The sequence below is a fragment of the Brienomyrus brachyistius genome, chromosome 7 (genome assembly GCF_023856365.1).
Source record: "Brienomyrus brachyistius isolate T26 chromosome 7, BBRACH_0.4, whole genome shotgun sequence".
Taxonomy (NCBI): Eukaryota; Metazoa; Chordata; class Actinopteri; order Osteoglossiformes; family Mormyridae; genus Brienomyrus; species Brienomyrus brachyistius.
Window position 1 is genome coordinate 27,602,181 of NC_064539.1, and position 16,847 is coordinate 27,619,027.

The 16,847-nt window shown below is 44.6% G+C and overlaps 1 protein-coding gene across 2 annotated transcripts in view; it reads right to left on the reverse strand.

Annotated features, from left to right (window-relative positions):
* The window catches only part of ssbp2b (single stranded DNA binding protein 2b), a 90,580-nt gene that overhangs the window by 27,302 nt on the left and 46,431 nt on the right, over positions 1-16,847 (reverse strand). The window lies entirely within an intron of this gene.

The window sequence follows — 16,847 nt, forward strand, 5'->3', positions numbered from 1 at the left end:
AATGAATATGACTTAGAGCATTTGGGACAAAATGTACATTTTCGGTGCGGACTGTAGCATGTTTCTGCACAGAGAAGCAACTGCTTATTAAAATGCAAAGACAGGCCCACGTGAGCTTTTGCAAGATTCCACTCACAGCCCTTGCCTGAAGGTTTTGTTGACTGCAGTGGACGACTCCGGACTGCATTCGCCCAGATTGTGCACTCAGTGATGCTCCCGGAGTCGGAACAGACATGCCCCATGTTAACCCCATTGCTGCCAGAGTCAGAGCCGCTCAGGTGTGCCTCACTGCTGCCAGGACAGAGTCAGAGCCGCTCATGTCGGCCTCACTGCTGCCAGGACAGAGTCAGAGCCGCTCATGTCTGCCTCACTGCTGCCAGGACAGGAGTCAAAGCCGCTCAGGTCTGCCTCACTGCTGCCAGGACAGAGTCAGAGCCACTCATGTCTGCCTCACTGCTGCCAGGACAGAGTCAGAGCCGCTCATGTCTGCATCACTGCTGCCAGGACAGGAGTCAAAGCCGCTCAGGTCTGCCTCACTGCTGCCAGGACAGAGTCAGAGCCACTCATGTCTGCCTCACTGCTGCCAGGACAGGAGTCAAAGCCGCTCATGTCTGCATCACTGCTACCAGGACAGAGTCAGAGCCGCTCATGTCTGCCTCACTGCTGCTAGGACAGAGTCAGAGCCGCTCAGGTCTGCCTCACTGCTGCCAGGACAGAGTCAGAGCCACTCATGTCTGCCTCACTGCTGCCAGGACAGAGTCAGAGCCGCTCAGGTCTGCCTCACTGCTACCAGGACAGAGTCAGAGCCGCTCAGGTCTGCCTCACTGCTACCAGGACAGAGTCAGAGCCGCTCAGGTCTGCCTCACTGCTGCCAGGATAGAGTCTGAGCCGCTCATGTCTGCCTCACTGCTGCCAGGACAGAATCAGAGCCGCTCAGGTCTGCCTCACTGTTGCCAGGACAGGAGTAAAAGCCGCTCATGTCTGCATCACTGCTACCAGGACAGAGTCAGAGCCGCTCAGGTCTGCCTCACTGCTGCCAGGACAGAGTCAGAGCCACTGCTGTCTGGAGCTTTCATTTAATTTGTAGGCTGAGAATATAAAATGTATATTGCAGCCCCTCTGACCACAGCACTCTCTCATCTCCATTGCTTCACTTTTTCCTGCTTTCTCTGTTGTTGGCCACCGGTTCAATGTCTTCTGCAACAACCCAGTGTTTATGTGTTTATACAGTTTTTTTCCTTCACACATTAAGCTTGAAATGCAAATTGGATTCATACACAAACCCACAATCAATGGCCACAAATATTTGTACTCCAGAGGGGAAAAATATGGTCACCATGGCTGTCCTGTCCCTTCAGATATCTGTCCTCACTGGGTCAGGTTCTCTGCTGTATGCCATGTTTTCCCAGGAATCTTGGTCTCCCTGGCAGCCAGGGGCCCTGCTGATGCAGTCCTCAGCCAGAGCCCCCTGGCAATCTACTACTGGCGCCCATGTGCGTGTGCGTACGTGCGTACGTGCGCGCGTCTATGCGTCAGAGCACAACCTCTTCCTGAGTCACTAACCCAGCACCCCTCCAAACATCCAGAATTTAAAACACACAAGCAGCGGCCAATTCCCCAGCTTCTCCCCACAGGAGGGGTGCAGCGCTCATGAATAGAGCACCGTGAATTGCACAACAATTACCAAGGTAGCAGCGATTAGCGCCACTATTGTCTCATGCATGTTCGCAATATATAAAAGCCGCTTGGTTCATTAGCTGAAAAAAGGAAAGATAAATTGCAGTCTATCAAACTGATATAATTTAAGCAAGTCTCTCTTTCAACAGTGGTTAATGGCCCAGAAGATAAATCCTGCTGTTCAATAATTAGGACTTAGCAATATGACCACAGAAGCAAAATGCTGAAACAAATGTTTAAGCATCTGCAGCAATGGAACCAGATGTTTTCACATTTGTTATCAGTTTTTCGGGGTCATGTGTTCATGTCAGTAGACGGCTCATTTCAAATTAGACTGAGCACCGTGCTGGAGAAAGGGTCCCTTGTCTTTCTGCTCCTGAAGGCTTTCCACGCCTCTCTGGAAGGCTGCAGGACCTGTAACAACTTTCAGATCTGTGGAGAGGATCAGGGGAGATGGGGAGACCTGCTGCTATCTCCATTTCATCCTTCCCCAAGCTAAGAAGAACTGAGTCCCCTGCAAAACATATCCACGACACAGATTTTCTGAAAACCCCCCAGATGGATAGGACTGCCAGAAACTTCCCCAAAAGTAATTCCAAGTCGAATGGAAAATAAACGGGAGCACCGATGCTGAAGCAGAAACATCCAAGAAGGTCACATTGGGTGCCACCTACACGACACCGCACCTGAACGAGAACCCTGCACCTTTTGGCAAAAACATTTGTTCCTTTAATTATTCAGCCTGCTGCCTTCCAGAGACTCGGGTTGCAGGGCTGCTACCAGATCGGAACCACGAACCCCAGCCCACTCCCACTGCATCCCCCGCCCTCCCGCCTGGCTGCACAGGGCAGAGCTCCGCCTACCTAGGTGCACCCTGGGCAAAATAGGGGCGACAGCGACAGACACGAGGAACCTCAAAATCACATAACTTTCCTTCTAGAAATACCTCCAAAGTAAATAAACGGGAGAAGGTCATGATGTCATGCTTGTTTGCTTTGGGGCTTAGCCATGAGGTACCTATAGCAGTACATCCCAATTCGGTCCTCAGGGACCCACAGAGAGTTCAAGTTTTTGCTGGAGTTGTGAGGGAGCAAAAATGTGGACTGTCTGGTAGTGAGCTCAGAGGAAGCAAAAACATGGACTGTCTGTGTGTTCCCAAAGACCTGTATATCTTCATATTTTTCATGGAAACAGTATAGCTCTACCTTTCCTCAAGACACCACCGCACAAATATTCTGTATAAAAGTATAAACAAATGAGTTCAATTATTTACATTTTTATTCTGTCTTAATATTCAGTTCAACAACCTAAATCAAAAGGTTGATGCAAACTTCCTTTCAAATGTTTTACAAAGGGCCCAGTGTTCCAGTCAAATTTCTAAATGAGTAACCAATAGCATTTTATTACTCTTAATCAAAATATTAATCATATAACAATTTTATTCAAAGCCAATACACATACTATTTGACTGAGAAAAATGTCTGATGCTTAAGACGAAGTGAATGGACGAGGTGGCAAATACTTCAGTGTCGCCCTTTTAGGCTGACAAATTGATTTTACTGTTGGACATGCAATTGTTCCTGATCCCATTTGAACTGCTTGCTGATTACGCCGCTGCCCTTCTTTGCTGACCTGTGCACGAGTATTAGATCACTTACGGTGCCTGAAGCAGCAGCACTTCGGGACTGCTTTCTGATCAGGGATGATTAATGAAACCAACCACTTGCATCAGAGAGTGATGTGAACCAAGGGTCTCTGAAGGCATCTAAACCAGGGGACCCCCATCACTACTGCCAAGGAGCACCAGAACACGTCAACACAAATAACGTAACACGCCAAGAGACCAAGGTATAACCTCTTATAACCCTGGGATGTGACGGGACGGCAGTTGGCAAAGCATTTGAGTGGTGATGCTAGCATTGAAGCCGGCTGGTGCACCTTTTAACAGCATAATAAACTTTGCTGGCTTTAGAACAGAAAAACAAAGTATTCTGAATAAGCTTTGTCATTTCCTATAAAAGCACCTAATGCATTTAAATATAAAAAATGTTTTAATATTATGTTTTATGAAATGTCAAGTTTTGTGACAGATCGAATTTAATTCTGCAATATGAATAACAATAACTGTCAGTCAAAGTTAAAATGCACATTAAAATCTCAAAGTCTAAGCGGAAAAGCTCTTTGGGTGATATACATGTCCCAGATGACAATGAGCGTATGTCCTTCGGACATCCATGCACACTAATGAAGCCGTCCTGATGCTCTACTCTGTGTGATGCTTTACTGGCATTACGGTGAGTGAGCTTATTGTCTGAGACCACCGCCATTTGCCTCTAAAAATCAATCGACTGAGTTTTCATATCGTGTCGACAGGAGCGAAAAGCTGAATGCAAAGGTTCTCTTTGCATCTCAATCAGGTAGGAATCCGAGGAGCTTTACAGAAAACTGCGGCTGTGCTCTGGGAAGCAGACCTGTCTGCTTCTTGCCCCATGCAGTTTTTTTTTTTTTTTTCGGAAAACACAAAGATGTGCTGTTTTGGCAAACTAGTGCTTATAGTTATGCGTAGCATGGGAACGTTTCGGTGCACGTGCATGCATGCTCTGTGTGGTGGGCTGCTGTACACCTTAGGTGCAAACCTACTGCTGCCTACAAGATTCCATGGCTCACTAGACTAACTATTTCAGCTTCTCTTAAATGTAACTTCCCAGGAGATTTCTCTGAAGTGGGTCTGGATGAGTTACAGAATATGGAAGGTAAAACCCAATGAGGGACAGTCCAACCGAGATGGTCTTATTTTTAAGTACAATATGACCTTATTAACTATTTTAAAACATAATAATAAGGCATCCCTCTTGTTCAACATGATTCTTAAAATTCTAAATAAAATATAATCAGTTTTCCAGTTTCCCCTCCTGTGTGGGTCTGTTTGACTTTACGCTTCTTCTCCTGATCCCATCTGAACAGGAATCTGCCACTGAAAATGCCAGCCTGGGAATAAAATAGGAGAAACAGTCATTTTTAAACTAAAAAAAAACACCAAGGAAGATGCTTCGATTATCATGCTAGTTTCAGTATCGTGCTCAGCAATTACATTTTTGTTGTGAGAGACATGGCTAATACTGCTTGGCCTAGGCGGAGCGCCACTCCTCAGGCGGCATCTTGGGTGCACATGTATGATACCAACAGATGATGCGTGTGTGCTGTTGCTAAGGGACGGTGACGTTTAAAGGTTCTCACGGAGGGGACTACGCGCCACCATCTCAGCACAATAGCGGCTAACATGAGATTAGAGACCACCAAGTCGATGTAGCCGCCGTGAGGCTTTGAGAATACAATGTCCTCTGAAACTACTTACGACCAGACCCCCTAAGGCTGAGCCCATTCTGGCTTTGGGCAGCCCCAGTGTGAAATACGAGGTGGGGGGGGGAAGGGGTGACTGGCTTGTGTTCAGACAGTATGAGATGCGGAGTTCGGGTGGAGCACAGTTTAAGAGCAAGCAGCCAACCAGAGGGGATTCACATGATAGGAGAGCAATGAGGAGCGTGCGGTTCATTCTGAGGGCCTCATTGTTGGCCAATAAGGTCTTTCTAACAGATCCTTAAAAGCCTTATGGTATCTGTTTCGAAAAAGGTTATAAAATGTTGTTCTTTTGAACCACTTTGATTAGACACTCTGATAGACGGCTGTAATATGCATACGTGTAAAAAAAGTAGGAAAAAATGGGGGAAAAAAGGAGTTTACCCACTGCTTTGGAGATACAAACACAGATCATAAAATTCCCCTGCCAAAGAAACACGTAAGAACATGAGCGCATTTAAACTGAAGGCCATATTGTTAATCCTGCCAAAACCGAAAACCACAAATATTTACTCTTTCATTACACTCTGCCGTACTACAGAGAAACGGAACAAAGATGGAACAATGAAGAAACAAGACAATGGAACGAGCAGTGGAACTTTCCCTATGCAGGAATGCAAGGAATGTCATCAACACATTTCCTTTATCAAAAAAGGACACCACTAGCAACACAGGAGCAAACACCCAACCAAGGGTTTCCCACAACTTACACACATATACACATAATCCCATGGGTACGCTTATATACAGTCTCAGTGATGGCCATATATACATCCCATATATGGTCTTAAGGTCAGTCTTACTGAGGGCGGGTCTCACAGACAGTCGTATGGAAGGTCTCACCGATAGCCTTATGGAGTGTCTCACAGATGGCCGCATAGACGGTTTGGGTTTCACAGATGGAGAACCACAAGGAGCATGAGAAACAACAGCAGGCTGTCGGGTGCTGTGGCGAGGCTCTCCAACAAATCCCTCTGAAAGAGCTGAAGGGAGCGAGAAAAAGCCCGTCGTGCAGGCGGGCTCCTTTATAACCAGCCATCTCGAACGATAGATAGCACTTCTCCTCCAAAGACGCGGAGACGCCGTCTCCATGGCCCCGACGACACACTCACGCACGAGCTGCCGGTGCTCATCAAAAACCAATTAAGCTACGAGTTTCCTTTCACGCACAGGCAAAAAAATTCTCACTTTTGGAAACGGTACCTCTCATAATGCATCGATTTTCGGCTCCTTCCGTGCTCAAAAACAGCAGCCTCCTTCAGCATCGCGGAGGCAAATCAAAACATTTTCAGAACTCAAGATTAAGCAGCCACATAAATGAAAGAAATATGAGCTTTATTGGTGTTAATGACTTAATATGACATATACCAACATCTTATTCTCATTTTATTAAAGGTAATATGAGAGAACACTATATTTCCGTGATGTTCAGGGCCAACTGATGAAGCACAGTTTAGCAAATATTGTTAAATCTACCCCCATTAATTTACCCTGACATTCCATTATTTTACTTACTATGCAAGACGTTTTATAAAATTATATGTGGTCAATACCTGTATAGATCCTGTTTTTTTGTGTTTTGTTTTCTCTATACGTGTCATACACAGATCAAGCTACTAACTACCGCACAGAACTGCAGATAACTGTTGTTAGCAAATCAAGACAAGTGACCAGACTCCATTATGGCAAATGCTGGTTCTTGCGTTGATTCCTGTGGCTAGAAAAACTGAATCCCTAAGAGACTATATACAGTGTTCCCACCCCTAAAGTGCTCAGTTGATGCCACAACCCACCATCCATCCATTTTCTGAAACCGCTTATCCCGTTCTGGGTGGCAGAGGGTCTCACGCCCATCTCAGAGGCTACGGGCGCAAGGCAGGGGAATAACCCAGGACGGGGCACCAACCCATCGCAGGGCACGCTCACACCACTCACACACACATGCACACCTATGAACAATAACTCCAAACAGCCTCAGCATGTTTTTGAACTTTAGGGGGACAAACCGGAGTACCCGCAGGAAACCCCATGACGACATGGGGAGAACATGCAAACTCCGCACACATGGAACCCTGGCAGAGACCTGAGGCCAGGTCCTATAGGTGTGAGGGGACAGTGCTAACCACTGCACCACCATGCCGCCCCACACAACCCACAACAATACTGCAAAACTACGTAAATTCTAAATTCATTACGTTATGGAAAAGTGCATATTTACTTCACATATAAACCTATTCCAAAACTGTCGCATACCGTAAACTTTGAACAGACAGCGTACTGACACACACCGCACTCAATCTACACTTTTTTTACGCACTTTGTGCACTAATTCGAAAATAAGCATTTTGGTTAAAACTTCTTTTTTTAAACAAAATATTTTCAAACCGCGATTGTACAAAAACCACGTAAGATGCAGGCGGACTGTAATTAACAGCTGGCCTGCGCTTCTTTGCTTTTCCTAACCCTGACATATCTACTTCTCCGTGCCATTAACACTGCTTTTCATACCGACCAAGGCTGGCAAATGGAACATGCGATGCATAGGCACCCGTTATATATAAGGAAACTGCTGGCTCAAACGTGACACAGCATTCACAGAGTTCAGCAAGACCGAGTACAGGACAGCACTTCATACTAGACAGCACAAATGGACAAAGCAGAATGGTTCATCGATGGTTTATGGTAATGACCAACTGGACCCCCTTAAATTTCAGCTAGTCGGCGGCTTAATGGAATGTATTTATTAACTGATGCAAAGCTTACGGAACATTTTAGGGAGTTTTGGCTCATCGCAATTTTAAAAGCTATGAAAAATCCATTATGAAGGGACTGTATTCTGTCTGTGTTCACTTTGAGGAACGCTCAGCAAACATCTTAAAATTGTAATATTGATATGCTAATACTTCTATCAATTTCAAAGTTAAGTGGATGAGTTAACTATGATGAGTTATTAAGCTCAACCAACAGAAAACTTTCGAGGTTTTATTAAAGGTGTGTAATACAAACAAATATGACATGGATGTATTACATTACTTATAACTTGAGATATGTCATAAATCCACATAGCTACGGTCTCACCAAAGGTACTGCGCCCCATTCTTTCTGTGTACTTACTGTAAGAACAAAGATTCCAGAATGCTTCGCACTCGAATCTTCGGTTTGGTTCAAACCAAGCAATTGCAAAATGAAGAGGGGAGTTTGGGAGGGAGTTTGCTGATTGTTTACCGCTGTGCTGCTTGCATGAAAGTCAGTTCTCACGCAAAAGAGACCACAAAATCTGAGTGATTTCAACGGATTTCGGAATAAGTGACGTAAAATCTGAGAACAGAGAGTAGGGCTGACGCCTCGCTAAATAGGGTCTAACTTGCAAACTCTCTTCCGCGGCGGCATCTCCTTTACTGATATGTCGCGTACTCTTCCCTCATATAACTGAAGCAAAATTAATTTTTTAAACACTTTCGCATTCTCTTTGTAGGTCTATGTATGGTTATGACCATCATGAATACAACCAATGAGAAAAACAGGTGTTAAAACCACAAGTACGACAGGCAACTCATTCTAGTAGGAAGCCTTTTCGCGTCCTGTGCCTCCGATCATTATCCCAGGCGGGCAGCAGCAGTGGATAGCAATTCAAAACAAACAGATCATTTCAATTTTATTCTGTTCCTTCTTCAAAGTAATGGAAATAATGAAGGAATAAAGGAGACAGCAGAATATTACAATGGACACAAAGCGGTTTAACTCATGCAAGAATTTCTTTACATTACACATTCTGAACATAACATGAGCAGGACATCCCAACATGTGTAAAATCATTTAGAACAGGGGCGGGGATCCTGATCCATGGAGGTCCCGTGTGGGTCCGGGTTTTTGGGATGATCTCTCAATCAGCCAATAATAAAACAGTAGTTCTCAACTCTAGTGCGGGGGACCCACTGTTATTGGCTGATCGAGAGGCTATCCCAAAAACCCGCACCCACACCGGACCTCCATGGATCAGGATCCCCACCCCGGTTCTAAACGATTTTATGCATGTTGGGATGTCCTGCTGATGCTCTGTTCACATGTGGGGCAGTCAGAGCAGTCAGGTTATTATGCACTATGCACTATGCATACACATTTCATAAGCCTGCATTCCATTCACAAAGCACAGTCATGGGAATGGGGTGACAGCTGACATCAAACCACATTTCTATTTCCACATGCAAATTTATGACAGTACATAATATAATATAATCAAAAATAGAGAAGCACGATGAAAATGAATTGCGAAGTCTTCATACAGTACCGCTGCCTTTTCAGGGATTACCTCACCCGAATGGAATACATTTGAAAGTGGAATAGGCATATATGAAAATATTCCAGTATTTAGACTGACGTTTACATTTATTTACTCTTACTCTTTTGCCCAAAGTGAGGTATAAGTGAGGACCAGAGTGCAGGGTCAGCCAGTCCCTGAAGCAGCTGGGGTTAAGGGGTAATAGGATTACAACATTGGCTACAGAATTCAACAGTACGATCTTCCAGACGGCCACACATCCCTAACCTGCGGAGCTACTCATCGTCACAGAAAGTGCTCTACCCCGCCACAACCAATAAATGAGCTGTACAACCATTCAAATAATCAAGGTGAGAACATGATGCAGGAGCTAATTCACCGGTAAAACCATAACAGAATTTTAAGGCATATTTGCATGGTGTCCTCATTCCCCCTTATAAACCAGCTACATATACGGTCAACAATCACAAACCACAGTCTACACGAGACTCTACGAGAAACACTGAGGTAGACACCTCAGCCGGCACACGGCAGCAGCCACATTACTTATTTATATTCTCATCAGATGCTTTCATCTAAATGGACTCATGGAAATTTACTCACAATTATACACTAGTTGCCTATTCATGTAGCAGAGGTTAGAAATCACAACATTTTGCCAACAGTAAGGGTGGGTGACAAGACCTAAAATTATTATCATGGCATTTTTCACCTTATGAACGGTGATGGTATTATATCATTGCATTGCTTTGTTCCAAGTTTCGGGCGGAGTAGCATGTCCTGTGCCTTTTTTAATTAAAAACATATTGTAGAGTATATTAAGTATACTTTAATTGGTACTACATCTGGGTGTAGGAGGTCTTTATTTCGCAAAGATATAAAAAGTGATATAGGAAATGTTTTCTCATATCTGCTTTATAATTGTCGGGAGTAACGAAGCAAACGGAAGGACAAGCCACTTCAGCCAAATGCAGTATATACAGGCACATAAAGACACTCCTGAGCCCAGTGGACACCCGAGCCAGAAGAGGCGAAGCTGTTATAGCTGCGAAGGGTGGGACGGGATGCCATTAAAGTCCATGTGTATGTAAAGGCAGGTGTACACAGTGTATGCTGATTTAGCGAATATGTTTCCATTTTTAATGCGCTACTGCATATATATTTATACATGTATGTGTGTGTGTGTGTGTAACCAGGTATATATGCATTTAATATGTGTATAATTACACAAAATCTGTATGGCCACAGTGTGTTTCATAGAAAATTCACAGAATGCAGATAAACCGGCTACGTAGACTATATAAGGATTCAGATGACAACTGAAGCTTTGAAGAAAATAAAATGATTTATTTTTAATAATTAGGCTGTCGACTTATCATGGTGTTAACGGCATAGTGCAAATTCATATCATGCTGCAGAATCACGCCGGAAATGACACCAGTGTACCACCCACCCCCAGGGTAACGTCTGAGCACCTACTACACACCCGGGTACAAGGTCCCCTTCTGAGACTCATCCTTGGTATATGAAGCTGCAGAGAACATACCCCGGTTAAATTTACACTGTTTCGCAGTCTAATGCCACACTACTGGAGAAATGTAGGTGAAAAAGATGGCTGTGATTCCCAAATGCAGCTCGAATGACAGAGAGATGCATGATGGAGGTGATGAACGGGTTTCCTAGGATGGTTCTCAAAAAGGTCTGCGCACACATCGCAAAGGCGAACAGGCGCGATCCGCCAGGAAGATGAATCTCGCTCTTCAAACTGTTCAGCCAAGCTGGCTGGCAGGAGGTGTGGCTGATATCTACCTGGCATCCTGTCAAGAGCACCAAGTAAATATTTACAACATAGACTGGTGTGCAATGACAGATGACATGACCACGTTTTTATGTTTTTAAGGGGTCTCTTCCGATAAAAAAAGAGATGTTCAGTTAATGTTTTCAGGATCATCTGCCTCTAAGTCAGTGAGCAAGCATTTTGTCTCCTTAGTGATGTCCATCTGATCTCTGATGTTCACCAGATGGTGGAACAGCAACAACCTCTCCGTTTAATCTGTTCTTTGCCTCCTAACCCCAGAAGCACCAGACCTTCCAGTAGCCGCTGGAACTGAAAGCGTTTAATTCCAGACCTTGTGCCCCAAACCAGGAAGCAACTGGAAATTTCTGCAGCTACATGAGTAGCAGTGAAGTTAATGCCAGAGGTTTCATTAAGCCTACAAATCATCTTCCGCTTCGGTGTGCTACATAATTGCCCGAGACTGTGTAACGATGATATGTAATGAGGAACAGGCATGTGGGCATGTGCTGCCCTGACTGCGCTGCAGTGCCGCATCGGGATAAACGGACAGCACACTGCTTCCTGTTACTGTAACACTGCATCTGCGCGCTGAGCGGAAGTGAGCAGCCACCCTAGCGTCGAGCATCGCGCTATATAAAGACATGGAGACCCACGGCTCCCTGAATGGAGACTGTAATCTGCACACGTATACACAGAACAAAGGACGGAAGCGTCATATGCACCAGACCAAAAATAGACGGAAAGATGGGATATTTTTCTTGTATTATTTTCAATGACTCTGACATGACTCTGCTGGAAAACCTAGGAATCATATCATAATACTAGACACCCCTGTTAAAGGTCACTGAGCACAAGATTCACATTAATAGCCTACTTTTGTGGACAAATTCACTTTGCTTTGCAGGCTATAATGATATTTAGATAGTAATATGTAATATTTACACTTTCTGGGGGGAAAAAAAATGTGCCAATCGCATTTCACTACACCGAATTACATATTGCATCTTTTCGTGCTTGTAGTTTTTTCTTTTTTTATCCTTACTATATTGCCATTAAAGATTATTTGTTGCCTCATTACTAAAGTGGGGCTTGCAAAAGACCTGCATATTCATCAGCTCAGAGGCTGCTGCTTGCCAGTCACACAAGGACCTTGTTTCGCAGTCCTCCTTGGGAAAGAAAAAAAAAATTAAAAAGATACCCGTTGCCATGGAAACGGCTCCAGTGCCGCGCGGCTTCCCTGGAGGTCTACATCGTTACACCAGAATCAAATTAGGCTCTTGCCCATATTTTCCTCAGCGATAAAGATACTTTACTCCACACGTCCTGCCCTCCCCCTCTTCCAAAATCAATACGTTCACTACATGGCGGGGGGGGGGGGCTTCAAAAACACCTCTGAACCCTAAGGTTTACCCAGCACCTATCTTTCATATATCTGCTGAATAACAAATAACAGACGAAAATACCAGTGGCGGTGTGTGTTTGCGTGCTGTGTGTGCGTGCTGTGTGTGCGTGCTGTGTGTGCACGCGCCTGTGCAGGAAAATGATCCGTGTGACTCATGGCGCTGGTATAAAACTCTTACGGACTCCCGCGGCTGCAACATGGAGGGTATTGAAGGCACTGCCACAACATATCATTTGCACATCTCCTGTGTTTCTCAGTCGCTGACATGGGTCGTCCAGTACGCCTGGAAAGTTTACTGAGGTATAAGCTGCTAGGGATACGAGAGTGCAGCACTGCGAGAGTCAGAGAGAGACCCGGGGCATGATAATGTGTTTAATGCTAACACAGAGGTCAAGGGACGTTCTCCACGGAGCCAAAAACACAGCCGTGAACGGGATGCTGTTTGTCACCTATGAACATGAACGCTGAGCACCAGGGGGGCGATAACAGCACAGCGGGCAGCGCGGCTGCTTTCGGAAGCTCCTGCGACACAGAGGCCCTGGCTAAGGTGACGGCCCAGCGCATCAGCACCTCCGCGCCCTTGCATGCTGGTGGCCAAGCTAGCTTGCTAGTCTTAAACCAAATGGAAGTGTAAAAGTGATGTCACACAAGCGGTGGGATCGGGCTGGGAATAATGGTAATGCTATATTGGATTATGTGTGCTATTCCAGCACCTGATTTAGCTAATCGCAAGCTCAATAAGTAGTTAGGCGGTCAAATCAGATTTGCTGTTGGTGAAATGGAGTAAATATGCGAAATGGCATGGAGGTCGGCACAGGAATAGCAATGAACAGCAACGCTGTCATTCCACTTAATCACTGTTGACTTTCCTTAGTCAATGTCGGCCTGATTCTCACATTTCTGCGATGTTGGCCTTGTTAGTCACTCTGCATGGTTCAAGTGAGCAATGCGAGGGAGAAAAACTAAATGAATGTAAAAGGCGTTTAATTAATACAGACCCAAGGACCCCGATTAGCTGTCTGTGACGAGCTTCTTTTGCTCTTTTCGTTCTGGCGAGTTCATTTAAGTGCAAGGAGATAAGTAACATGGAGGGGAGCTGGAGCCAACACCCTCGTGGGCGTGGCCACAGGCAGGGAGGATGACAGGCTGCCAAAGCGAGACAGTGGGTGGGGCAGGGTAGACGGTGAGGCTGTCAGTTTAACCACAAAGCGGGCCCCGCCCAGCTGCCCCCTCCCTCTCCCGCCCCCCTTTGGCTGGCTGCCGCACGGTCAGCGTGAAGACCGGCAGATACGCGCACAGTTCGGCACCTGAGCTTTACCTTCTCCGTCAGACGTGCAGTATGACTTTCGGGGCCATGCTTACATAAAGCACCGATACCCCTGCTAACCGCACACCTCGTGGAGCCGACGTTTCTGCCACAAACGGTTCTCTCTGCTAGGAATAAACCCCCAGGAGCGAAAACACAAAATTTCCCCTAAAGAGCTGGGGGAGCAATCAAAATATTAAAAAAAAAAAAGCTTTATAAAGCTCACATATGTTAACCGTAGCATATGGGAACATACAGTCTCACCGTGGTGTCATGAGAATGATTATAATTATCTATCGGTGCAGCAATTTTACACAGCTGCAGCCACATCCATTTACACAGCAGCAGCAAATCAGGCTAAGTGCCTTGTTAAATATTGCAGCCACTCCTGCAATCATTTTTTCGCATGTCCAGTTCTTAAGTGGTATGGCAATTGCTGTGTGGAATAAACTTCACGAAATCAAAAAAAATAAATAAAAGATGCAATATAAAGCAGTAGGACATCTTGTAACCAAACGCAGCACAACGGTGAAGAGTAGCTCTGTTAGTAGCTATTCGACCAGCATGTCTATTCAAATCTCTTTGTAGGAGGACGGCCTCTCTCTGAATTTGCTACTTATGTTTTAAACGGAAAGATAAATCTACCTACAGAGAAAGACACGGAAAAAAGACACAGACAGACAGACAATGATGGATCACACCCACACGACCATAAAAAAATAAATAAAATCTCTGGAAGCTGCCTTTGCTGTCGAGTCAGAGCGCAGTGCCACTGCACACACCACTGTGGCCAATTAATCTGGATAATTCCACTTTGTTAAGACATTGCGGACTAAGGGATAGTTAAAGATTCATAAAAGGTACCTTTCATTAGCGATATATTTAAAAACCTTGTTTCTAAAAATGAACAACTTTAATATTTTATTAACATTACTATAATAGCAGTTATTAACTGCTATTATGACGAGTATTTAAAAAATGTGGTGCTTTTTGGTTTTGTGCACTTGATAGCTAAATATTTTAAGAAAAAATCATTAGTCTAACGTTCAGTTCATTAATCACAGTATAAACCAGCAACTATTAATTTGGATTCGCCGCACCAGCCAGAGTGGTCTGCGTTCGGCCGAATGAAGAAGTACTGCTGAATTCAGCCCACATGAAACGAGCGGACATGAACAGAGACTCCGATGTCGCATTCAGGAAGTGAAAATAGCAGAGGGGAGAGCTAACAAACAGCACAGATGGAAGAAAAGTTTTGTTGGCTAATAATATTGGGGAAAATTATGACAAAAAGGTCACACAACAAAACCAACTGATTAGTAGCTGCACGGTGCTACCAGACTGCATCAGTGATGAACAATAATCTCACGTTCTGTTGAAAATGCACACCAGCTTATTCCCAGAGAACCATCCAACCAGCTGAATTGGTTTTACGTTAATTCGAGTTTGACTGGTTTCGCGTGGTTAAATCTGACATGAAGTTGTTACATGGTTGTCAAAAGATGCATTTTACAAATACAAATAACCTCCAAATAGCACTACTCCATGGATCCTCACAGTTTGGCATGATTATTCAGTTTGCTTGATGCTTTGACCAGCATGGTGCTGAGAGTCCAGTAGTATCATTGTGACATAGCAGATATCTATCACCCAAGGGGAATATGGAACATTCTGAGATTCTCAGATCTAACATCAGAACACTAACATGGCAGCTACCAATGAATTTCATATACACATGTACTTTGCAAACTAAGTATACTTATATTAATACAATAATGTGTTTAGTATGCATGTGATTTTATAAATAAATAAAAGATATCTCTCTTTCCCCGTAGGCCGAGTTGAACCCCGTGAATTCCAGCCTGACTGTGGACCTCATGTACCTTTGACCTTGGTCACACAAAAGCGTCAAAAATGACACAACTGGAAGTATGCAAGAGCAATATGGCCCTTAAAACAATCCCCTGCCTGAGCCCAAGTCATAGACAACACCTCTACTGAAACATCTCGGCTCTTTTCTGACCCTCTGGGAGGAACATGATGCCATTTCGAGTGTCAGTCGGTGTTTTCTCCTGCAGACATCGTCAAGGCAAAGTCAAGGCAGCTTGGACAACTGAATGAAGCTGTCATGCAGATAGTGGATGCGAGAGAACGCCAGAGCTGATGATTTACATTGTGTTACAGACAAGCCTTCAGCAGTGTGCGGCTTTACCATAACAACTGATAAGCCCTTGTAGTCGCTCGTCTCATATGTTTGCTAACCAGAGTGTCTATTAATAGCCCAGAGGACGTTTCCCCTCTGCCCCCACGACAGCGTCTCCACTCTGCTACTCTGTTACTGCCTATTCCCGAGGCATTTCAAGACCAGCTATTTCGATCTATTTTACCAGTTTCATTTTACTTTAAATGCCTTTGTGTTCTCCGAATTTCTCTGCATGTTTTTCAGCTTCCGGTTCATCATGTTTTAAAGCATGTTGTTGCTCAACGGTGCTCAAACGCTTTGGAACACAAACCTTACAAGACCACGTTCTTAACCTCTGCCGGCTTCTTCATATTCTACAGTTAGCACTGAACTAGTACAACATGTTTTTGTATACAATATTCTAAAGGAGTGAGTGTGCCCTGCGATGGGCTGGCCCCCCATCCTGGCTTGTTCCCTGCCTCGTGCCCATTGACTCCGGGATAGGCTCCGGACCCCCCGCGACCCAGTAGGATAAGCGGTTTGGAAAATGGATGGATGGATTGATTCTAAAGGAATGTATTTTTTTATCTCACGTATGAAGTAATGTTGCAGAAACTATACCGAATTTACCATTGAAATGTTTGTATGGATGACTTCTGGCTTTTGTTTAAATGTGATTATATGCAATGGACTGGGAAGTCATTTCAGGGAAAGAAGGATGTCAAAATAATTTACATGTAAAATATACAACGCTGCCCTGATGGTAACAATGAGTAACGAGCACATTTCAAAAGTAATTTTGGACAAAAACAAGCTGGTCAGCCACGAAAATTTGTCTCACTGATG